General features: G+C 41.1%; 1 protein-coding gene across 40 annotated transcripts in view; it reads left to right on the top strand.

Annotated features, from left to right (window-relative positions):
* LOC106608606 (receptor-type tyrosine-protein phosphatase delta) overlaps nt 1-25020 on the top strand; it is a 656301-nt gene that overhangs the window by 243455 nt on the left and 387826 nt on the right. For all 40 annotated transcript variants that reach the window (XM_045721640.1, XM_045721639.1, XM_045721669.1 and 37 more), the window contains one exon: nt 19778-19822. The gene's annotated coding sequence lies outside the window, so the exon portion shown is untranslated. The remainder of the gene's footprint in view (nt 1-19777; nt 19823-25020) is intronic.

Genomic DNA, 25020 nt, shown 5'->3' with positions numbered 1-25020 from the left:
CCTTTAGCTCAGTGCGGATGTTGCCTGTAATCGATGGGTTCTGGTTGGGATATGTACGTACGGTCACTGTGGGGACGTCGTCGTCAATGCACTTATTGATTTAGCCAGTGACTGAGGTGGTATACTCCTCAATGCCGTTGGATGAATTTTGTAACATATTCCAGTCTGCGCTAGCAAAACAGTCCTGTAGCATAGCATCCGTGTCATCTGACCACTTCCGTATTGAGCGAGTTGCTGGTACTTCTTGCTTTAGTTTTTGCTTGTAAGCAGGAATGAGGAGGATAGAATTGTGGTCAGATTTGCGAAATGGAGGATTAGGGAGAGCTTTATATGCATCTCTTTGTGTGGAGTAAAGGTGGTCTAGAGTTTTTTTTTCATCTGCTTTTACATGCTGGTAGAAATGAAATAAAACTTATTTAAGTTTAAGATTAAGTTTAAGTTTGCCTGCATTAAAGTTCCTGGCCACTAGGAGCGCCACTTCTGGATGAGCATTTTCTTGTTTGCCTATGGCTTTATACAGCTGGTGGTAAATAGACAGCTACGAATTATATAGATGAAAAATCTCTTGGTAGATAGTGTGGACTACAGCATATCATGAGGTACACTACCTCAGGCAAGCAATACCTCGAGACTTCTTTAATATTAGACATCGCGCACCAGCTGTTATTTACAAATAGGCACACACCCCCACCCCGTGTCTTACCAGATGTAGCTGCTCTGTCCTACCGATGCGTGGTTAACCCAGCCAGCTCTATATTATCCGTGTCGTCGTTTAGCCACGACTCGGTGAAACATAAGATATCACAATTGTTTATGTCTCGTTGGTAGGATTGTCTTGATAGTAGATCATCCAGTTTATTTATAGAATGGATGGCAGAGGCGGTTTGCCCGCCCGCCGACGAATTCTCTCAAGGCACCCCGATCTCCACCCCCTGTATTTCTGTCTTTTCTTCACGTGAATGACAGGGATTTGGGCCTGGTCTGTGAAAATGTCAACTTTTGTCAGTGTACCTTTATCAGGAATAAAAAAACCTAGAATAGTGTGTAAGCAGTAACATTTGGTATGTTAGTAGACATTAGTGTGAGGTACGAGTTCTCTCTGGTTATGTCAATTGAAGGTGAAACTCCTGGCCCTGGTCCAGATTCTAGGGATTGTCTTGAGTCAGTTATCCTCAAGAAGCCAAGCTTTGGTCGTTCACCAATACAGAGTAGGTATTTTGCTAGCTAAGTGTTCAATAGACAGAAACAGTGACTATAGGTCTTGGTGGATCATTTACAATAACAAAACTGAAGAAAGGAATTCCGATAGGTATGGAAGAGTTATTATGTTTAGTAGCTTAACTTGATAACTTCTCAGCCAGTTAACTTTGATAAACAGCCACATATACACTGAGTGAACAATACATTAAGAACTGCCTCAATTCATTGGGACATGGACTCTACAAGATGTCTAAAGTGTTCCACAGGGCTGCTGGCCCATGTTGACTACAATGCTTCCCACAATTGTGTCAAGTTGGCAGGATGTCCTTTAGGTGGTGGACCATTCTTAATACACACAGGAAACGGTTAAGCGTGAAAAACCCAGCCGTGTTGCAGTTCTCGACAAAACCGGTGCACCTGGCACCTACTACCATACCCCGTTCAAAGGCATATTTTGATCCTCCTTTCTGGAACAGCCCCCAGGTATTTCAACCAAACCCACAGAATTTCCAAATCAGTTTTTCTCAAAATCAGTTAAGCTACTTTATTAATATGTCTGTCCAAAATGCTTCATTGGTTGAGCAGGTCCTGTTCCTGTATTCAGTATAACAGTATTTATGAGCATTAAATATATACAACAGCAATTTTGGGTAAAATCGCTTAGTTAAAATGCTGAACGGAAATCATGGGTGAAGGAAGAATTCCAGCTGAACTCTATTATTTGATGAGTTTAATTAAATCCCAGAGTTTCTCTCAAGGCGCTTCTAGGGGGTTTCTGTATTTAAGGCAGATTAATTTTTCATTACGCATAACTGGAGTCTGACTTGTAATTAGTGAGTGCATGGCAGCTGAGGGCTGTCTGTTTGCCTTTGGAAATGCAGATGTCTGATCTTTCACTTACCTTGTTCTCTCTACACAACACCTCTCCCCTATTTGACCTAGATAGTTTTTGTATATTTATTTATATGTAGGCCACGTGGTCCTTCATAAATTGATGTAGTTCTGTTCTTGAGCTGTTCTTGTCTATTAATGTTCTGTATTATGTCTTGGTTAATGTTTTGTGTTGACCCCAGGAAGGGTAGCTGTTGCTCTTCCTGTTTTTGATGTAAAGAGTGTGGCTAGACTCCGTTAACCATATTAATGCTAAAGAAGTGGTTTTGATTGCTACTGTTTAGTTACTGCGGTATGGATTTGAGATGTGCCCTATAGGTGAAAGTGTTATAAAATGGAATTATAACTGTTCATAGTGTATTGTCTTCACAAACATTTAAAGCTAGGTTGTACATGACCCCTACAATGTAAAATGCACATACATGGCCTCTATGACACACATTTATTTCTAAACTTTGATTTATTCAGGGTAGCCCTGACTAGGGTCTCATTCCCACTACAAGAAATCGAAACAACTGCAATCCTCAAATAATTAATTCCAAACCATTGTCCTAAACTGCCCTAACGGCACCAGGGACTCAAAATGCAAGGAATTGTGCAGGTTATTCCAACAATGGGGGTCACAAAAAAGAGGATTCACCTAAACTGGTCAAGACCAGAGGGACCTCAAGAGTTAACCCACCCTGCAAGCAGGTTTGATAACTCATTATTTTATACTTTAGCAACAAAGTTAAGTAAATTGGAAGCTTTTGTAGTAGAGCTTTTTAAACAAAAAGGGAGTAATGAAGTGATCTACGGGACTTCAATGAGGATCAGCCAACCTATTATTACAGGATGCAGGGATGAGTGTTTAAACTGTCATCTGTGTTAAAGTGAAGGGCTCTATGGTAAACGACATCCAAAGGTTTAAGAGTAGTGGCTGCTGCAATCTGGTAAATGGCGTCACCATAGTCTGCTTCCTGCTATTTAGGGAGAGTCAAGATCTATTTCTAAAAAAGAAGCCCAATTTAAGTCTTAGCTTTTTAATTAGCTCATCCATATGTTTTTTTGGACATTAAGACTTTTTCAAAACAAATTCCCACATATGTATAGGCGGGAACCCAATCGATGGGAGAACCCTCCAGTGAATAAATATGTAGTTAATCTGAAACATTGTTGTGAGAATTAGAGAACAATATACAGTGCGTTTAGAAAGTATTCCCACCCCTTGACTTTATCCACATTTTGTTGTGTTACAACCTGAATTTAAAATTGATTAAATAGAGATGTTGTGTCACTAGCCTACACACAATACACCATAATGTCAAAGTGGTATTATGTTTTTAGTCATTTTTGCAAATTAATTAAAAATGAAAAGCTGAAATGTCTTGAGTCAATGAGTATTTAACCCCTTTGTTATGGCAAGTTTAAAACTTTAAGGAGTAAATATTTGCTTAACAAGTCACTCACTCTGTGGGCAATAATAGTGTATTTTTGAATGACTACCTCATCTCTGTACCTCACACATACAATTATCTGTAAGGTCCCTCAATCAAGCAATGAATTTCAAACACAGATTCAACCACAAAGACCAGGGAGGTTTTCCAATGCCTCGCAAAGAGGGGCACCTATTGGTAGATGGGTAAAAAAAAAGCAGACATTGAATATAAGGCAACAAAGTCCCATTGCAGCTCTAACATAGCCTGGTCAACAGTTTGGGCAATGGCATACATAGTGTCATTTGCATACAGATTAATATTACAAGTTTTAACAGATATACCAGTATTATTTATATAAATAGTAAAGAGAACAGCGGTACAGCTTTTGCAATATCCAGAAAACTAGACTTGACACCATCAGAAATCACACATTGAGTCCTGTCTGACAGATAATTCTGTCTGTAGTTTACCTAATGCACGTATTATTGGCACAGCATAGTGTGATTAATAGTGGGAACAAGGATAATTATTACTGTTGGCAAAGATACAACTAATTCCTCAATTATCAACAAGAGAATTAGTGAATATGTAGGTCATTATTAAACAGTTACCCCCTTATAAATCTGATGTTTACTCCAAAAAAGGTCAGCAAGGTGAATATGGGGAACATGTTCATTCACTTTCAGCATCATGTGAAATGGGGGATGAACGTCAATGAAACAAAAGTCCTTGCTATCTTTGAAAAAATGCTAAAGCGAATACTTTTACCTTGTTGGTTCAAATTGGTAAGGGCTTATGTTTACATCATTCAATTACAATACATCCACATGATGGTGCTGTTCCTTATTGAATAACAATCTAAGATCAAACTTGTGATGTCACCAGTTACACTGTGGATTCAGATTGTAACCTTTCATGATTGCTTCATTGAATGAGAACCATAGAGCCACATATAGAGGCTATGAACTGTAGACTGAAAAAAAATTCATAGATTTTGTATAAACAACAATGAACAAATATCACCATATACAAAAAGTATTGTTTATTGATTATTTGTTTGCCTGCATGACAATGTACAGTGGGGGATAAAAGTATTTGATCCCCTGCTGATTTTGTACGTTTGCCCACTTACAAAGAAATGATCAGTCTATAATTTTAATGGTAGGTTTATTTGAACAGTGAGAGACAGAATAACAATTTAAAAAATCCAGAAAAACGCATGTCAAAAATGTTATAAAATGATTTGCATTTTAATGAGGGAAATAAGTATTTGACCCCTCTGCAAAACATGACTTAGTACTTGGTGGCAAAACCCTTGTTGGCAATCACAGAGGTCAGATTTCTTGTAGTTGGCCACCAGGTTTGCACACATCTCAGGAGGGATTTTGTCCCACTCCTCTTTGCAGATCTTCTCCAAGTCATTAAGGTTTCGAGGCTGACATTTGGCAACTCGAACCTTCAGCTCCCTCCACAGATTTTCTATGGGATTAAGGTCTGGAGACTGGCTAGGCCACTCCAGGACCTTAATGTGCTTCTTCTTGAGCCACTCCTTTGTTGCCTTGGCCGTGTGTTTTGGGTCATTGTCATGCTGGAATACCCATCCACGACCCATTTTCAATGCCCTGGGTGAGGGAAGGAGGTTCTCACCCAAGATTTGACGGTACATGGCCCCGTCTATCGTCCCTTTGATGCGGTAAAGTTGTCCTGTCCCCTTAGCAGAAAAACACCCCCAAAGCATAATGTTTCCACCTCCATGTTTGACGGTGGAGATGGTGTTCTTGGGGTCATAGGCAGCATTCCTCCTCCTCCAAACACGGCAAGTTGAGTTGATGCCAAAGAGCTCCATTTTGGTCTCATCTGACCACAACATTTTCACCAGTTGTCCTCTGAGTCATTCAGATGTTCATTGGCAAACTTCAGACGGGCATGTACATGTATTCTTGAGCAGGGGGACCTTGCGGGCGCTGCAGGATTTCAGTCCTTCACGGCGTAGTGTGTTACCAATTGTTTTCTTGGTGACTATGGTCCCAGCTGCCTTGAGATCATTGACAAGATCCTCCCGTGTAGTTCTGGGCTGATTCCTCACCGTTCTCATGATCATTGCAACTCCACGAGGTGAGATCTTGCATGGAGCCCCAGGCCGAGGTATATTGACAGTTCTTTTGTGTTTCTTCCATTTGTGAATAATCGCACCAAATGTTGTCACCTTCTCACCAAGCTGCTTGGCGATGGTCTTGTAGCCCATTCCAGCCTTGTGTAGGTCTACAATCTTGTCCCTGACATCCTTGGAGAGCTCTTTGGTCTTGGCCATGGTGGAGAGTTTGGAATCTGATTGATTGATTGCTTCTGTGGACAGGTGTCTCTTTTAGAGGTAACAAGCTGCAGTTAGGAGCACTCCCTTTAAGGGTGTGCTCCTAATCTCAGCTCGTTACCTGTATAAAAGACACCTGGGAGCCAGAAATCTTTCTGATTGAGAGGGGGTCAAATACTTATTTCCCTCATTAAAATGCAAATCAATTTATAACATTTTTGACATGCGTTTTTCTGGATATTTTTGTTGTTATTCTGTTCAATTAAACCTACCATTAAAATTATAGACGGATCCTTTCTTTGTCAGTGGGCAAACGTACAAAATCAGCAGGGGATCAAATACTTTTTTCCCTCACTCTATATATATAGTACCAGTCAAAAGTTTGGACACACCTACTCATTCCAGGGTTTTCTTTATTTTTACTATTTTCTACATTGCAGAATAATAGTGAAGACATCAAAACTATGAAATAACACATTTGGAATCATATAGTAAGCAAAAAAGTGTTAAAAAAATTGAAATGTATTTAATATTTGAGATTCTTCAAAGTAGCCACCCTTTGCCTTGATGACAGCTTTGCACACTCTTGGTATTCTCTCAACCAACTTCATGAGGTAGTCACCTGGAATGCATTTCAATTAACAGGTGTGCCTTGTTAAAAGTTAATTTGTGGAATTCCATTCCTTCTTAATGCGTTTGAGCCAATCAGTTGTGTTGTGACAAGGTAGGGGTGGTATACAGAAGATAGACCTATTTGGTAAAAGACCAAGTCCATATTATGGCAAGAAGAGCTCAAATAAGCAAAGAGAAACGACAGTCCTTCATTACTTTAAGACATGAAAGTCAGGTAATCTGGAAAATTTCAAGAACTTGCAGTCACAAAAACCATCAAGCGCTGTGATGAAACTGGCTCTCATGAGGACCACCACAACAAAGGAAGCCCCAGAGTTACCTCTGCTGCAGAGGATAAGTTCATTGGAGTTAACTGCACCTCAGATTGCAGCACAAATAAATGCTTCACAGAATTCAAGTAACAGACACATCTCAAAATCAACTGTTCAGAGGGCACTTCGTAAATCAGGCCTTAATGGTAGAATTGCTGCAAAGAATCCAATACTAAATGCCACCAGTAAGAAGAAGGGCCAAAAAACACGAGCAGTGGACATTAGACTGGTGGAAATCTGTCCTTTTGGTCTGATGTGTCCAAATTTGAGATTTTTGGTTGAAACCGCTGTGTCTTTGTGAGATGCTGAGTAGGTGAACAGATGATCTCTGCATGTGTGGTTCCCACTGTGAAGCATGGAGGAGGAGATGTGATGGTGTGGGGGTGCTTTGCTGGTGACACTGTCTGTAATTTATTTAGAATTCAAGGCAAACCTAACCAGCATGGCTACCACAGCATTCTACAGAGATACGCCATCCCATCTGGTTTGCGCTTAGTGGGAATATCATTTGGTTTTCAACATGGGAATGACCCAACACACCTCCAGGCTGTGTAAGGGCTATTTGACCAAGAAGGATAGTGATGGAGTGCTGCATCAGATGATCTGGCCGCCACAATCACCCAACCTCAACCCAGTTGAGATTGTTTGGATGAGTTGGACAGCAGAGTGAAGGAAAAGCAGCCAACAAGTGCTTAGCATACGTGGGAACTCCTCAAGACTGTTTTAAAAGCATTCCAGGTGAAGCTGGATGAGAGAATGCCAGAGTGTGCAAAGCTGTCATCAAGGCAAAGAGTGGCTACTTTGAAGAATCTAAAATCTAAAATATATTTTGATTTGTTTTACACTTTTTAGTTACTCCATGATTCCATATGTGTTATTTCATAGTTTTGATGTATTTACTATTATTCTACAATGTAGAAAATAGTCAAAATAAAGAAAAACCCTTGAATGAGTAGGTGTGTCCAAACCTTTGACTGGTACTGTACTGTATATACACTGAGTATACAAAACATTAAGAACACCTGCTCTTTCCATGACATAGACTGACCAGGTGAATCCAGGTGAAAGCTATTATCCCTTATTGATGTAACTTGTTAAATCCACTTCAATCAGTGTAGATGAAGGGAAGGAGACAGGTAAAGAAGGATTTTTAAGTCTTTGGACAATAGAGACATGGATTGCGTATATGTGTGCCATTCAGTGTTAAGAATGTGTTACTTATGTTTACTCTACTCAGTGTATATCTTATTTATCATTTGTTTACCTAATGCATTTGATTTGCTTAAATTCTCATTGTCAAAGTGAGCTTTCATATTTTTTAGACAATAATGAAAAATAGACAAATAGCATTTTAAAATAGTTACTTTTAATTGTTTAGGGAATTATCTGGTTATTTAATCTTGGACAGATGAGGCTTTGTAATACAGACGTACCACATTTGAGTTATTTCAAGCACACTTAGGGTTATCTAGAAACATACATTTCACATTTGAAGAAGACTATTGTGGTAAGTATGATTATATGTTGCAAGAAACAAAAAAAGATTTATAAGAATGTGATATTCTATGTAGTTCAATACATATCCAGCAGATGGCAGTCTAGCAATGTAAAATATCTCTCTCTCTCCCCCTGAAAGACTCTACTCTCCCTTTAAGCACTTTTGAAATATAAATGTTCTACCCCTCCACTTCAAGATGGAGCCAGGTCTTTCACTTTAGATGACGTCTCCCGTCGTGTGCGGGAATGAAAAGTGATGGCGAGAACTTTTATTTTCTGCGGTAATGAAGTACAAAGCCTGTGTGTGCATGCAAAGGAGCTCATGCAAGATTAATGTTCTCCCGAAAGAAGTCCCCCCCCCTCACCGCAACCTCCCTCTTCCTCACATTTGTTTAGTTTTTTGTTGTTTTATTTTTTCACCTCCTCTTCCACTTCCTCCCTCTCTCGCTCCTCTCGTGCTCCTCTCGTCTCAAGTCCGATGGCGTCACCCTCGCCATCTGTCTGTTCACCGGTCCGTGTCGTTGACAGAGTACCGCGGTAGGAGAGCGGGAGTCTGTGGACTAGCACGTCTTGAATCCCGCACTTCCTCTCATCCTTTCACACCACCACCACCAGCAGTTTTGTCTATCAAAAGCCTCGCCACCTCCATTCTTCATTCTGTCCATCAAAGACATGCATCATTTCAGCCCACATCACGGTTTGTTCATCTGATGCAATGGAGAGACTGTTCTTCTCATTCTAAAATAACTCCTCGTATTTCTCTGCCCCAAAATAGAAACATAGAGTTGTGTAGAAGGTAGATTATATAAAAGAGGATTTGATGAATTAGCCATTTGTCATTGTTTTAATTTCACTGATGTTAATGTTTTGAGGGTGAAGTACCACTTAAAACAAGGTTATAAAAATACTGAATAACTTATAACTTAATGCATTTTATTATGTGGACTGTAGGCGTCTATTTGTCTCTCTGCTGCCAAACCCGCTTGCTTGGTTGATTTCATGTTCCTGCATTTATTCTTCATCCATGGAGCCTCCAACTCAACAGTATGAGAATGTATGCCTGAGCTTATCACAGACGCCTTCCACATGGGGAGTGCCAGAAGAGGCGGACACATACACACACACACACACACACACACACACACACACACACACACACACACACACACACACACACACACACACACACACACACACGAGCCAATGCAGCTCTTTTCAGGGCGTGCATTTAAAAAATGGGACACCTTGAGGATACATTTTTATTTTGTTCACGTGTGTCTAGTGCATGCAAGTGCATACATGCATCTGGGTGTTCAACACCCATATAGGCCAATACCCTCCTGGGAATTGGCCTATATGGATAGGGCTAAATTGAAATGTTTTTTATAGACGAAATATGAAATGCATATGCATAACAATGGTAGCAATTGAAAGGGAACAGTTTGGATATAATGGGAAAACTATTAGACCAAAGGTGGGGGCACAACAGTTCACCTTGACACAAGACTGAATCCAAACATTACACTGTTGATTTTATGTGCATTTTACATTTACTGTACTTTTCATCACATTTGTTGATGACAAAATCTGAGTATACTCTGGATACATTCAATAACATAATATGAATATTCCTGGAAATATGGGGTAGGTGCAACATTACAAGGGTTTGAGTGAGCGTACTAACTGTCTCCAAGTGACCACACACCTCTTCAGTGTGCACTTAAGTTAATTCAATGCAGTTTTATGACACAAGAATATTCTTCAACTCTAAAGGTCCTTGTTTAGCTCTACTAGCTGTGCCGTTTAGGAACTAGAGCAAGCACACTTGTAGTTATTTTGTTTAGAACACAACCCTTCATCCCCACCATCACACAATTACTGTTGTTGTTTACGCAATCCAAAAATTGTCCATTATAAATAGCAATCTTGGTCAGGTGGACATCGTCTGAAAGCCTGTTCTATTATCAACATGACTAGCTAAGTTATAAAATAGGATATTACAGCGTTAGGCTTTCACAATGCAATTCAGGGAAATGGATCATCATTTTTGTTCTCATAGAGAAAAGTCATTCAGGTGCGTGTGTCACAACAACTTTTCTTCACAATAGATAAACATAGGCTCATTTTGTTCAAAACAACCCAGGGTTTGACGCCATGTCATCTTGTGACTGTACATCAAACATAGTGGCCATAAACATTGACACTGTATATTACATGAGTTTTATGATATGGAAATGTGAAATGCATATTGGGTGTTTGGCTTGCTTGTATGACATCAAAGCAGTATTTATTATAATCCTCAACGTATCATCTTTCAAAAGACATAGTCCTCTTAATTTACAGCATTTCCCTCAGACAACAAAACATTTTGCAAAATTTGGCAAATTAGCAGGAGGGATGCGGGCAACTTCTTGCCGCGCACAGGGCTCAAGTTCAGAACGTCTGTCAGTCAAAACCCTGTGAAGCGCAGAGCCAGAGCTTTGACGTCATGTATAGCATGTTACAGTACATCCACTGCGTTCCAATTAAGGCATTTATCAGTGCCCAAATCTGTCATTTTCAACCTGTATACAGGTCTGAGTTCAAAGGGCTAAGTGGGTGTGTGCGTTCTCTTTAATTGATTGAGTGATTGTGTGCGTCTTGAGGGTGAGTAGGCAGATTCTATAGAAGACACCCAAGCCATCATTTGACAGGCGTCCGTTCTCTTGACTGTAAAGGCCTATCTTCTCTTCTCCGACATCTCCAGCTTCTCCTACATCCCCAACATGCATCTCCAGCATCTTAGGTGGTGTCGTATCCTTGTCTTCTTTCATTCTCCTCCACTGATCTAAAGACAAAGCTGGCTTAAAGCAATATGTTCAAAGCCTTATATAGGGTCCCTTAGAAGGACATGCATGGAGGGGAAGCCTCTTTTGACTATTGCATTCATCTGATGTGATTGATTTGGATCATTCATTCATTCATTCATTCATTCATTCATTCATTCATTCATTCATGACTAAACAATGTTGCTATTATTCATTAATTCATTAATTTAATGAAGCTGTCAGTTGTCCATGGATGGCATTTTCCATGTACTATCATGGATTTTTTTGTATTGCCAGACTTGCCTGCAACACATAATTCAACACGTTTCAAGTTGTATTAGTCGTATGTACGGGATACACATGGTATACACCGTCCAACTAAATAACAATCCAATCACAAACTATCCCTGGTGAAAGCTGAGTAGATTAAAGTAATTTTCTTTTCTCACATTGGAATGTTATTTTTCATAAAAAGGAAAAGTAATAAAAAAATGTTTGCCAAGATAAGACTTCGCTAAGAACCCCATCTTTCTTGAGAAATATTCTAAACATAAATACATTTTCTTCAGTCTTCCCCCATATATGCCAAGTGCTTTTAATATGCTGGCAATATTCAAACAGTGATAACCGAAGGGAAGCTACTGTATCTACAAGGGGTTTGGAAGCCACATATAAATGCTATTGCGTGCTTCTTTCACATGCTTTGCTTGCTGTTTGGGGTTTTAGGCTGGGTTTCTGTACAGCACTTTGAGAATATCAGCTGATGTACGAAGGGCTATATAAAAATAAATTTGATTTGATTTGATTTGTGTGTTATATTATATTTATGCGGCCTATCATTTAAGAGGCCCAGTACTGTGGGTAAATACAGGCTAATAGGATATATTGTATTAAATATTGTATGGATGAGGGGGGTGAAGAAAGGGTCATGGGTTTACCCAAAGGCTTTTCAACCATGATCAAAGTCCTTTTGAATATTGCATTCAAAAGAAAGTGTCATAAATGTATGCTGTCAAAAAATGCAATGTTAAAAATGCAAACATAGCCTTGGTTAAACAGCACAAATGACTATCTTTGTAGCCACAGTTGCAACAATTTTCTGTGAGTTTAGGAATACAATTTACATAATAATGGCCCATTTCTAGGATAATATTCAAAATTGATGACCTTAGTATATTTGTATCATAAAAATATAATGTTATGCAAATTATACACCAGGAACTGGATCCCACACTCCTAGGTCAACAAAGTCAAGGTTTCACAAGGTAGACCTACTGTGAACATACTTACTGTACCTCATATGTCCTCATAATGCTGTTTGGAATCTCATCTTCACTACCGGTAGTCATCATAATGGAGTAAGAGACACGTGGGTTGGGTGATAGGAGACAGCCCTCAACATTTCACAAGGTAGACCTACAGTATACCGTTTTTGGAGAATGTTTATGTCATACGTCCTCGTAATGCTGTTTGGAATCTCAGGTTCACTACCAGTAGTCCTCATAGTGATGGAGTATGAAGACAAATGGGTTGGGAGATAGGAGATAGCCCTGGCGCCGTGAAGCTACCATGTCCACACTTGTAAATCAGGCCCATTGAGGAAGGATAATGCTGATGATTATGACAGCCCAATCGCTGGGGAGTAGGGGGAGATTTGAGTTATGGGTTTGGGGAGGATGCCCAGAAACTAGACAGGATTCGGAATGGAGAAATACTGCCACCGAAAGAACACGTCCCCCCAGATGGATACTAATGCTGCGGCTGGCACCGGTGCCTCTGGACTAAACAAGGACCATTAGCTCCGCAAAATCAATGGAATATTCACATCTGATATTTTGGTGTCTACTTTCCATCATCATGGTATGTTTTCTTGGAGAGATACTTAAAGGTAAGGTAGCATAAATGTAACCACATATAACATATGGATTTGCATTAGTATATATTTTTTTGTATTAGTATTTTGCCTTTACCTCCCTTATCTCACCTCATTTGCTCACATTGTATATAGACTTATTTTTCTACTGTATTATTAACTGTATGTTTGTTTTACTCCATGTGTAACTCTGTGTTGTTGTATGTGTCGAACTGCTTTGCTTTATCTTGGCCAGGTCGCAATTGTAAATGAGAACTTGTTCTCAACTTGCCTACCTGGTTAAATAAAGGTGAAATAAAATAAATAAATAAAGTATACGGATCAAAATTCCCAATGTAAAGTTACACCTTTTTAAGTCATTCTATTTTTCAAGTTATTTCAAGGTATTATCCGAGAGCTGCCCAGTGCCACGAGCCTACCAGACAAGCTAAATAACTTCTATGCTCGCTTCGAGGCAAGTAACACTGAAACATGCATGAGAGCATCAGCTGTTCCGAATGACTGTGTGATCACGCTCTCCGCAGCCGATGTGAGTAAGACCTTTAAACAGGTCATCATTCTCAAGGCCGCAGGGCCAGACGGATTACCAGGACGTGTATTCCGAGCATGCGCTAACCACGTGGCTAGTGTTTTCACTGACATTTTCAAAATCTCCCTGTCTGAGTCTGTAATACCAACATGTTTCAAGCAGACCACCATAGTCTCTGTGCCCAAGAACACTAAGGTAACCTGCCTAAATGACTACTGACCCGTAGCACTCACATCTGTAGCCATGAAATGCTTTGAAAGGCTGGTCATGGTTCACATCAACACCATTATCCCAGAAACCCTAAACCCACTCCAATTTGCATACCGGCCCAACAGATCCACAGATGACGCAATCTATTTTGCACTCCACACTGCCCTTTCACACCTGGACAAAAGGAGCACCTATGTGAGAATGCTGTTCATTGACTACAGCTCAGCGTTCAACACCATAGTGCCCTCAAAGCTTATCACTAAGCTATGGACCCTGGGACTCCCTCTGCAACTGGTTCCTGGACTTCCTGACGAGCCGCCCCCAGGTGGTAAGGGAAGGTAACACATCCGCCAAGCAGATCCTCAACACAGGGGCCCCTCAGGGGTGCGTGCTCAGTCCACTCCTATACTCTCTGTTCACTCATGACTGCACGGCCAGGCACGACTCCAACACCATAATTTTGTTTGCCGATGACACAACAGTGGTAGAGCTGATCACAGACAATGATGAGACAGCCTACAGGGAGGAGGTCAAAGACCTGACCATGTGATGCAAGGACAACAACCTCTCTCTCAACGTGATCAAGACAAGGAGATGATTGTGGACTGTAGGAAAAGGAGGACCGAGCACGCCCCCATTCTCATCGACAGGGCTGTAGTGGAGCAGGTTGAGCGCTTCAAGTTACTTGGCGTCCACATCACCAAAAAACTAACATGGTCCAAGCACACCAAGACAGTCGTGAAGAGGGCACGACAAAACCTATTCCCCCTCAGCAGACTGAAAAGATTTGGCATGGGTCCTCAGATCCTCAAAAGGTTTTACAGCTGCACCATTGAGAGGTCCTGACGGGTTGCATCACTGCCTGGTTTGGCAACTGCTCGGCCTCCGAACGCAAGGCACTACAGAGGGTAGTGCATACGGCCCAGTACATCACCAGGGCCAAGCTTCCTGCCATCCAGGACCTCTATACCAGGCGGTGTCAGAGGATGGCTCTAAAAATTGTCGTAGACTGTTCTCTCTGCTACCGCATGGCAAGCGGTACTGGAGCACCAAGTCTAGGTCCATGAGGCTTCTAAACAGCTTCTACCCCCAAACCATAAAACTCCTGAACATTTAATCATATTGCTACCCAAACTATTTGCATAAGGGCTTATAAGTAAGGTCTACACCTGTTGTATTCGGCGCATGTGACAAATACAATTTGGTTTGATTTAAAACCAATCAGAATTCCGAAAAATGCCAAAGTCATGTTTTTCTGGGGTGTTATGTATTTTGGAGGACTCTGCAAGCTAGCCTAGTCCATATATTGTAAACGCCAACAGAAATAACTGCAAATGCATTACTTCACATTAAACTAAATATACTGAACAAAAATATAAAAGCAACATGGAAAAGAGTTCATATAAGGAAATAATTTAATTGAAATAAATTCATAAGGCCCCTATTTCTGTTTTTATTTTTAATACATTTTAAAAAATGGTCAGTGAGGTGTTGTGTGTAGATTGATGAGGAAAGAAATTAAATTTTAGAATAAGGCTGTAATGTAACAAAATGTGGAAAAAGGGATGGTGTCTGAATACTTTCCGAATGCACTGTACGTTAAAGTAAACCAACGTTTTGGAAATACATAACGCAAACTAACCAGTTATCAAATAATGTTACCGGTATATGCAGATATCTTATACAGCAAGCCAGCCAGCTAAAGTTAATTATTTTAGCCTGCTAGCTAACCTATCCAGCTAACTAGCCTAGCTAGCCAACCAGTCGACATAGCTAGCTAAGAAGTAAGCCAGATAACAACTAGTCTAGCACAGGCAGGAACCCACAGAACACAACAACAACAAAAAGAACCCACAGAACACAACAACAACAACAACAAAAAGCCAGCAGATATAAAGGAAGAAGAGCGGAGACTGAAGAGCCAAGGAGAGACATTCAGAGGGCCAAGCCGTTTCACTGGCTGAGGGAGAGTCAGTTAATCCAATAGATATATGGTGAAGTAAATCTATATTGAATTTACCCGGTTTATCTCATCACTGCTGACATTTGTGATAGAAATCATTCCGAATCCTGCCTCCACTGGTTATACTAAGCCATCGAAGTCCTCTGGGTTGAAATGGGCACTGCATAAAATAGACGATTCCCTTACTCCTATCCGCTCGCTTCAACCGGACAAACCGGTCCCACTTCAAAGCTAGCTTCTGGTTTTTAGGCCACAAATGAGTCGTAACCCCGTCCTTGTGGTTATTACTGCTCTATTACTGCACTACGTCAGTGGAAGTGCAGTTAGAGCGAGATTATTTTGTGTGTGAGTGAGTGTGTGTGCACTTCTGTGTGTGCGAGGGAGCGTGCATGTCCGTGAATACTTGTTTGCAACCTGCTTGGCACATCATCAATGTCACCTGCAGAGTGCCACTGGCCCCAGATCAGTGGTGGAGTTTCTCAAGTACCTTCAGAGATTAAACCAGAACCTCACCTTGTCTCTGCCTGTCCACTGCAGGTCCCCTCAGAAACCTTTGAGAAGGGTTTAATTTCACTAGATTAATAGAGAAGGCCTGTGAGTTTCCCTGGACTACCTCAGACTTCCTACATTCGGGATCTTCTCCAAACCCTTATCAGGGGTCTCATTACACCAGTTATGAAGGAGGGATGAAGCTGGGGGATGTCTTAGATATACTTTGATATGCCACTGACTGACATAGTTCCAGTTATGCACCTGCCCACTTTAATGCTGTTGTGGTGGCCGATGCACAAATTACCTGAGTCATTTAGGCCTTGTTCTTTGTCCACTCTGCTCTGTCAGTGTATACTACTCAAATTCAAATGTCAATGATTTTCAAAATTAGGTATGCTAAAATGCCACTTTACTTTGTCACTTACATTGTACATTACTATATAAAAACACAAATTTAAATGACATGCTAAATGTTTTGCTATGTCTTCTCTGCAAACTGAAAAGAAAAGACATTTACAGGATAGACTGCTATAACGCTTAATGGCAAAATCTCAATATGGAAATATCATCAACAAGAGCTTTAACTAGTAGAGCACAGATCCGGTAGTCAGATTATTGTAGGCCTGTGTCACATTTGCCTTTAGGGCTGAAGGATGATGCAGTGCCATTGATCGCCAACCATGATAATATAATCAGGCACAAAGCCTGACAAGTGTAGGGCTAGATATTTCAGAGATGCAGACAGCGAAGCGCTGCCACAGGTCATAAACCATCAAATTTCCTTCTTGATCTTTCCCTCTGTTTGGCCTCGTCCAATATTAATGCAAATAACAATGCCTTTTTGGGTGCCATTTTTATGGTTATCGCTCTATCTCACCAATGTGCTGATGTTACAAAGCTAATGTATTCAAAGGTAACCTATGGCTCGGGTCCTGTCCAGCTGCCTTCGCCCCAGTCACTTGTCTATGCACTGAGTTGATAAGTACCGAGTTTCATTTTCCCCATGGCAGAGCACAGTAAAAAAACGGGGAGTAATAATTGCTCTGGGCCGAGACGAGGACAGCTAAATATGCTTGATTGCATCCTAAGCCTCAATGCTGTGTAATGAAATATGGCTGTGCCCCGGACAGGAAACTGTGCCGATATCTTTCTTGTCACTTTTTCTGCTATTATAATTTTATTTTTTTCGTCTTTTGCCTTGCTCGGCCAACCCAACCTCTGTGCCATCTTCTGGCACAGAATCCATCAAAACGTTGTTCATTTTCATTTAACATTATCTTTGTGATAATGTTATAATTATAGGGCCAAATCGGGTCCTAATTATTTATTCCTTGCCACATCAAAATGGCCGTCCTCTAATATCCCCCAGTTCTACATTTCAATATGTGTGTTCATTAGTATGGACAGGGCTTATCAGGTGAACAAAGTAAAGGGGAATTATGAAACCAACAGTATTGTTTCAGGCAGGATTTGAGGGCCGAGACTGAACCACCCCCCTTACTTGCGTAACCACTTTTTTCCATCCTCTGTTTACTGGAGAGTTGGGTAAGTTGAGTAATTTTTTACCTTCAGCATCACTCCATCAAGGGAAATATAGTATTCTTTCTAACAAATATATCTACATATAATTCAGGATGATATATATCAAATCAAATCAAATTGTATTTGTCAAATGCGCCGAATACAACAGGTGTAGACCTTAGTGAAATGCTTACTTACAAGCACTTAACCAACAATGTTGTAAGAAAAATAATGGTTAAGTAAAAAATAGATGTAAATCTATTGAAAATATAAGTAACAAATAACTAAACAGCAGCAGTAAAATAACAATAGCGATACTATATACAGGGGGTACTGGTACAGAGTCAATGTGCAGGGGCACTGGAAATGATCAGAATGTATGTAAACGTTACAGTTTTGAAAGCATAGCTTGTCCAAAAAAAGTGGTGTCTTGGCACAACTTACCCCAGGTATGGGGCAAGTTATGCTGCAGGACAGGGCTAGTTAAGCCACCAACAAATGTCTGTACTGAATAAAATATTACCACTACCATTTTAAAACCATGTCTATCTTTATTTTCCAAACCCAATTCAATACAATTCCAAACAATTTTTGTGTTTTAATAATTTGAAGCATCTTATAACACAAGCTTAACACCGAACAAACACTTTGTACTTTTTTGAAACACTTTTAACATTCACCAGGCCCTGTTGTTACCTCATATCCCAGCAATAATGCCTTGCAAACACTTCAATTTGCTCAACTTTCCATTAGCTAAATCATGGGCTCAACTTACCCCAAGGCAAACATTTGTACTATATTAGCCCACTCAGCTACAAGAATGCACATTCATGCTAGGTTTAGGACCTCATATTGAAGCTAATAGAGACCCCAACTGATGTATAGAACTATTTTACTTTGGTTTAGATACAAGCATCATGAATGTTCTAACACAAAAAAAAAATTTGACTTGGGAAAATCCGTTTTTTGTATTTAACTTGCTTACCACTTTTTCCATGTGGTTTCTTCCTTCACATACTCCTTGAAATAATGACCTCTTCCTAAATATTTGGTCAAATTATTCATTTTGTGAATGGTTTCCTAGAAACAAGGGCAGCTCAACTTACCCCTTTGGCTCAACTTACCCCGCTCTCCCCTACTTGTAAAATGTATTTAAAGTAATTGAAAGCAGTGGTTTATGCAAATGCAGACATCTGAGAAGGTTTAGGCCATGAGAAGTTCAGGTTGATTTCTCAGCTATGATTAACATTCACATCTTAGATATGATTAATCCAATGATCATAAAATTCCTGGGGAAATTAAAAGAACTGCACTCACACATTTCAAATCAGTGGTCGTGCCATGGCAACTCATGTCCGCCACAGTTTCCACAGTTTTCAAGGAGGTCCTTCTCATACAATTAAACCCACCACCATCATGATGTCTTAAGCATGATGACTGAAATTAGGGTGCACCCAATTGGCAAAACAAAATAATTGTATCATTCATTATGAGTCATTTTGTCGGAACAACCTAAAGCACATTTCTCCGTTGGTTCAATAAGCAGCTAATCATTTACAAGAATATTAGTCCACAGGCTTGTATGGGCACTGCAGCATCTGCTAATGCATTTAGCAGGAAATAGCCTGAAAAAATCTTCCAGGCACAGTAAATAGTATATTTTCTGAATAACTCACAATTGTAATTTAAGGAGAATGTAATTACATGTTTTCATCATAGGCCCCAAAGCTGATCAATATTTCTGCTAAGTAATAGTACCTGCCAAGCGGGAGTTTGGCACCGAAATGGTTCCAATGATAAGACATTGTTTTGTTGTTACATAATGGTTAATTCTATAAACAAATCAACATTGAAATATGATGATATGCTTTATTAATAATAGTATTTCTGTGACAAGATGTTATGTTTCCTGAGTCATAGATGTTTAGGGTGGCCGGTAGCCTAGCGGTTAAGAGCGTTGGGCTGGTAAATTAAAGGTTTCTGGTTTGAATCCCTGAGCTGACTAGGTTAAAATTATGTCGATGTACCCTTGAGCAATGCACTTAACCCTAGTTGCTCTGTATAAGAGTGTCTGCTAAATTAGAAAAATGTTAATTTTTTCTCTCTCTCATGTCGTTCCAGTTCTCTTTCCTGAGACGACAACCACAGGATGAGGCTTGAGAGGAGGTAAGAGTTTGAGATGGATGTGGTGTTGTGTTGAAATGTGATTGTCAATTTGGAGCCATTCTGTCCATACAGTGAGTCCCAGAGCTGCCTGAGTAGGTTAACAAGCCTGACACTGGTAGCCCACACCATCATTTTGTTAAGGTGTGGACAATAGATTAGCCACAATGGGTATAACAATACAATAAATGTATTATGATTTCAGTTAGCCTTTGGATTGGGATTAATTCCATTTGAAAATCAGTCATTTCAGATAATTTACACCTAAATTAAATAGTCTCTCTCTGAATTGAAAACAAACATATAAAATAGTCCTCACTGAAATAATTTCCAATCAATCTCTTACATTAAAACAGAATCAACCCCAAATCAGATGGCTGAGCTCGGATCATTGTTCTGCCATCTCTCCCTTGGTTAGTGAAGAGAAAAGTCTGTATCTGCCAAGCCAAGCCTTTTAGAGAGACAGAGAGTGAGAGGGAGACTGACTGGCTCTGATGAGGCCAGACTGGCCGTGCCTTGTGCTGTGTGCCAGGCTTCAGAAGCCTGATTGATAGAGCGTGATGAGACTGGCGCAGAGGAGAGAGACTAGAAGAGATAGACTGGATAGGGATGTGGCTGGTGAGGAGGATGTATTTGGAATATCAGAAGAAAGAAGTAGTGGAATGAAGTGGCTGGCTGGATTGCGTTATGGACTTCTGATGAATTAGGTGGGCAGCATATTGAGGCTGCACAAGTTTGAGGCGAGTTGAATTAACAGTTTAATTATCATTTGTTAACATATTGTTTGGATCATTCCACAACTCTGATAACGGTCTACGTTGCTCTTCAAAACATTAAACCACTAAGACTTTGTCTAAGAAAATTACATCTAATATAGTTGATTTCCTTCACCTGCTTTGGACATAATTTACAGTCATTTAGCAGACACTCTTACCCAGAGTGACTTATAGTAGCGAGTGTATACATTCTCATACTGGTCCTCTGTGGGAATTGGACCCACATCCCTGGCATTGCAAGTGCCTTGCAACGCCAACTGAGCTACATGGACAGAGGATTGTAAATACATGGTACATTTGCAAGGCAAATAGTGTAGCGCTAAATCTCTGTACTGGGAGTTTCCCAGCTTTGATGCACCTGTACTGACCTCGCCTTCTGGATGATAGTGGGGTGAACAGGCAGTGGCTCGGGTGGTTGTTGTACTTTTTGGCCTTCCTGTGACATCGGACACTGTAGGTGTCCTGGAGGGCAGGTAGTTTGCCCCAGATGATGCATTGGGCAGACCGCACCACCCTCTGGAGAGCCCTGCAGTTGCGGGCGGTGCAGTTGCCACTGCGGTCTCGTCGATGTGGATAAGGCGGTGCCCCCTCTGCTGTTTCCTGAAGTCCACGATCAGCTCATTTGTTTTGTTGACGTTGGGTGAGAGGTTATTTTCCTGCCACCACACACCCAGGGTCCTCACCTCCTCCCTGTAGGCTGTCTCATCATTGTTGTTAATCAGGCCTACTACTGTTGTGTCGTCTGCAAACTTGATGATTGATTTGGAGGCGTGCGTGGCCACGCAGCCATGGGTGAACAAGGAGTACAGGAGGGGGCTGAGCATGCATCCTTGTGGGGCCCCTGTATTGAGGCTCAGCGAAGTGGAGGTGATGTTTCCTGCCTTCACCACCTGGGAGGCGGCCCGTCAGATAGTCCAGGACCCAGTTACACAGGGCGGGGTTCAGACTCAGGGCCTCGAGCTTAATGATGAGTTTGGAGGGTACTATGGTGTTGAATGCTGAGCTATAGTCAATGAACAGCATTCTTACATAGGTATTCCTCTTGTCCAGATGGGATAGCGCAGTGTGTAGTGTGATGACTATTGCATCGTCTGTGGATATGTTAGGGCAGTAAGCAAATTGTGGGTCTAGGGTGTCAGGTAAAGTAGAGGTGATATGATCTCAAAGTACTTCATGATGACAGAAGTGAGTGTTACGGGGCAATAGTCATTTAGTTCAGTTGGCCTCTCACATATTTGTAGGGAAACCAAGAGAGGGAAAGGGGGATACCTAGTCAGTTGTACAACTGAATGCATTCAACTGAAATGTGTCTTCCGCATTTAACCCAACCACTCTGAATCAGAGAGGTGCGGAGGGCTGCCTTAATCGACATCTATGTCCTCGTTGCCCGGGGAACACTGGGTTAACTGCCTTGCTCAGGCATTTTTACCATGTCAGCTCGGGGAATCAATCCAGTAACCTTACTGGCCCAACGCTCCTACCCGCCAGGCTAACTGCCGCTAGCTGAGAGGCAGAGGGCGAGCGAGAAAGAGAATGAGAGAGAATAGCATAAGGAACGTGAGTGTGCACGTGAGTAACTGAGCTAGAGTGAGAAGAAGAGAGCGAACGTGAAAGAGAAAGCGAGAGAGAGCTAGTGAGAAAGCAATGGAGAGAGAGATTGGAGATCCAGTAGCACTAGCGAGTCGAGGTCTTATCTCCCGCCCACCAAGCCCTGGCGCCGGGTTCCACTCCCTCCTGGCGGGGCTCCCCTTTAGCCTCGCTAAGCAAGGCGCCCAGGTGAAATGAGCAATTCCCATTCAGAAGCGGAGGCACCTCGGAGACTCGCCTCGCGAAATGGCTGCTCACTTTGGCAGATCAATGCCCTCTCTTCCCTGTGCACTGCCGCAGAGTGATAGCCAGCAACAACAAAAAAAGGAAGGCGGAAAAAAACGAGGGAGAGAGTGTGGGAAAGAGCGAGAGAAACGTTATCAGAGAATTTAATGATATTTGCCAAGGTCTCACTGACTGAGCGCTGTTGAAGGGAGATGGGGCGCTTTGCATAAACTCAAAGGCTGTGCGATATTGCTGTCCGCTGTGAAAGTGGCGGCGCCAGCCCCGCCGGATATGAGAATATTCCAACAGGCTGCTCTGAAATTTCTTCCAATGTGAATGATATTAATGATAATCACTTTGAATTACAGGGGTGTAACGAATAAAATCCCAGAATGACTCAACATTGCAGAGACTCGTCTGTCTAACCTTTACACTACATAGAATATGTACTTTATAATACCAAACATTGCTGATAGATAGAATCAAGTGACAATGTACTCATAGCACACAGACTAAGTATTATGCCTGGTGTTGTCCTACCTCTGTTAATGGATGTGCTTCCATCAATGCAGCAGTAACTCATACCAAAATTGCAGCTGTTTCTACAAATCATAACTCCTTACTTTAACATGATCAACTGTTTCAGTTTCCTTTAGTGATAGTAATATGTCAGTGGCCAACTTATTTCAATTAAAATAATTTTTTATACATTTGACAAGAACAGTATTGAAAATCATATACAATGGGGAGATGGGTTTTCCGTAAACACCAAAAACAGATATGCGTTGTACATAGCATTACTCTCAAACCTCTGTCGTCCTTTTTAAACGAAGCCTTGCCAACAAAGAACAATATGTAACCATAGAAGAACCTTGAAAAACTATTAGAATTAGCACTTATGGCATGCTTCATAAACTGTACCGTAAAAAAATATTGCTCTTGTTCCCAATAGCCTTACACGGAACCCAAATCGGCTGTGTGCGTGCGCCATCGTGCATAAAATGATTTTGTCCCCCCACACCAAACGCGATCACGACACGCAGGTTAAAATATCGAAACAAACTCTGAACCAATTACATTAACTTGGGGACAGGTCGAAAAGCATTAAACATTTATGGCAATTTCACTAGCTAGCTTGCACTTGATGGCTAATTTGTGCTATTTAGCTAGCTTGCTGTTGCTAGCTAATTTGTCCTGGGTTATAAACATTGAGTTGTTATTTTAACTTAAATGCACAAGTTCCTCTACTCCAACAATTAATCCACAGACAAAACGGTCAACCGAATCTTTTCTAGTCATCTCTCCTCCTTCCAGGCTTTTTCTTCTCTGGACTTTATATTGCGATTGGCAACTTTCATAAATTAGGTGCATTACCGCCACCGACCTCGTTTGTCTTTCAGTCACCCACGTGGGTATAACCAATGAGGAAATAGTACGTGGGTACCTGCTTCTATTAAACAATGAGGAGATGGGAGAGGCAGGACTTGTAGTGCGATTGGGTCACAAATAGAACTGACTTCTATTTTAGCCCTTGGCAACGCAGACGCTCGTTGGCGCACACGAGCAGTGTGGGTGCAATAATTTAATTTGATAGATTTCTACATTTATTTTGCCATGCTCGCGCACTCAACGCGCGCGGTGTAGTCAGGGTATTAGGACTCTGTAGTTTCTACTAGATTGTTGTGTGCTATTGGTGAAGCTAGAAGTAAGCCACCATTTTGTAAAAAATACACTGTGATTAGTTGATGGAAGTTAACATGTTAATGAGACAGGTCTTGGATCAGTTTAAGAAGGACTCTTCTTGTCACATTTGGTTGAACACTGACAAGGCCGAATTGTCCACTGATGATAACAAACTGACTAGGTACACATTCTGGCTTGTTGTTTCTTGGTGTCAGTCCCCTCAGGGTAACTAAAATCGTTTTATTTAGGAAACCACGACCTGGTCCAGAAATATACCTAACTCCTACTCCCTATATATAGTAACCCCTACTCCCTATAGGTACTAACCCCTACTCCCTATAGGTACTAACCCCTACTCGCTATAGGTACTAACCCCTACTCCCTATAGGTACTAACCCCTACTCCCAATAGGTACTAACCCTACTCCCTATAGGTACTAACCCTACTCCCTATAGGTACTAACCCCTACTCCCTATAGGTACTTATCCTACTCCCTATAGGTACTAACCCCTACTCCCTATAGGTACTAACCCCTACTCCCTATAGGTACTAACCTCTACTCTCTATAGGAACTAACCCCTACTCCATATAGGTACTAACCCCTACTCCCTATAGGTACTAACCTCTACTCCCTATAGGTACTAACCCTACTCCCTATAGGTACTAACCCTACTCCCTATAGGTACTAACCCCTACTCCCTATAGTTACTTATCCTACACCCTATAGGTACTAACCCTACTCCCTATAGGTACTAACCCCTACTCCCTATAGGTACTAACCCCTACTCCCTATAGGTACTAACCCCTACTCCCTATAGGTACTTATCCTACTCCCTATAGGTACTAACCCCTACTCCCAATAGGTACTAACCCCTACTCCCTATAGGTACTAACCCTACTCCCTATAGGTACTAACCCTACTCCCTATAG

Source organism: Salmo salar, chromosome ssa07, assembly GCF_905237065.1.
Source record: "Salmo salar chromosome ssa07, Ssal_v3.1, whole genome shotgun sequence".
Lineage (NCBI taxonomy): Eukaryota > Metazoa > Chordata > Actinopteri > Salmoniformes > Salmonidae > Salmo > Salmo salar.
This window is presented reverse-complemented; position numbering and strand designations above follow the sequence as displayed.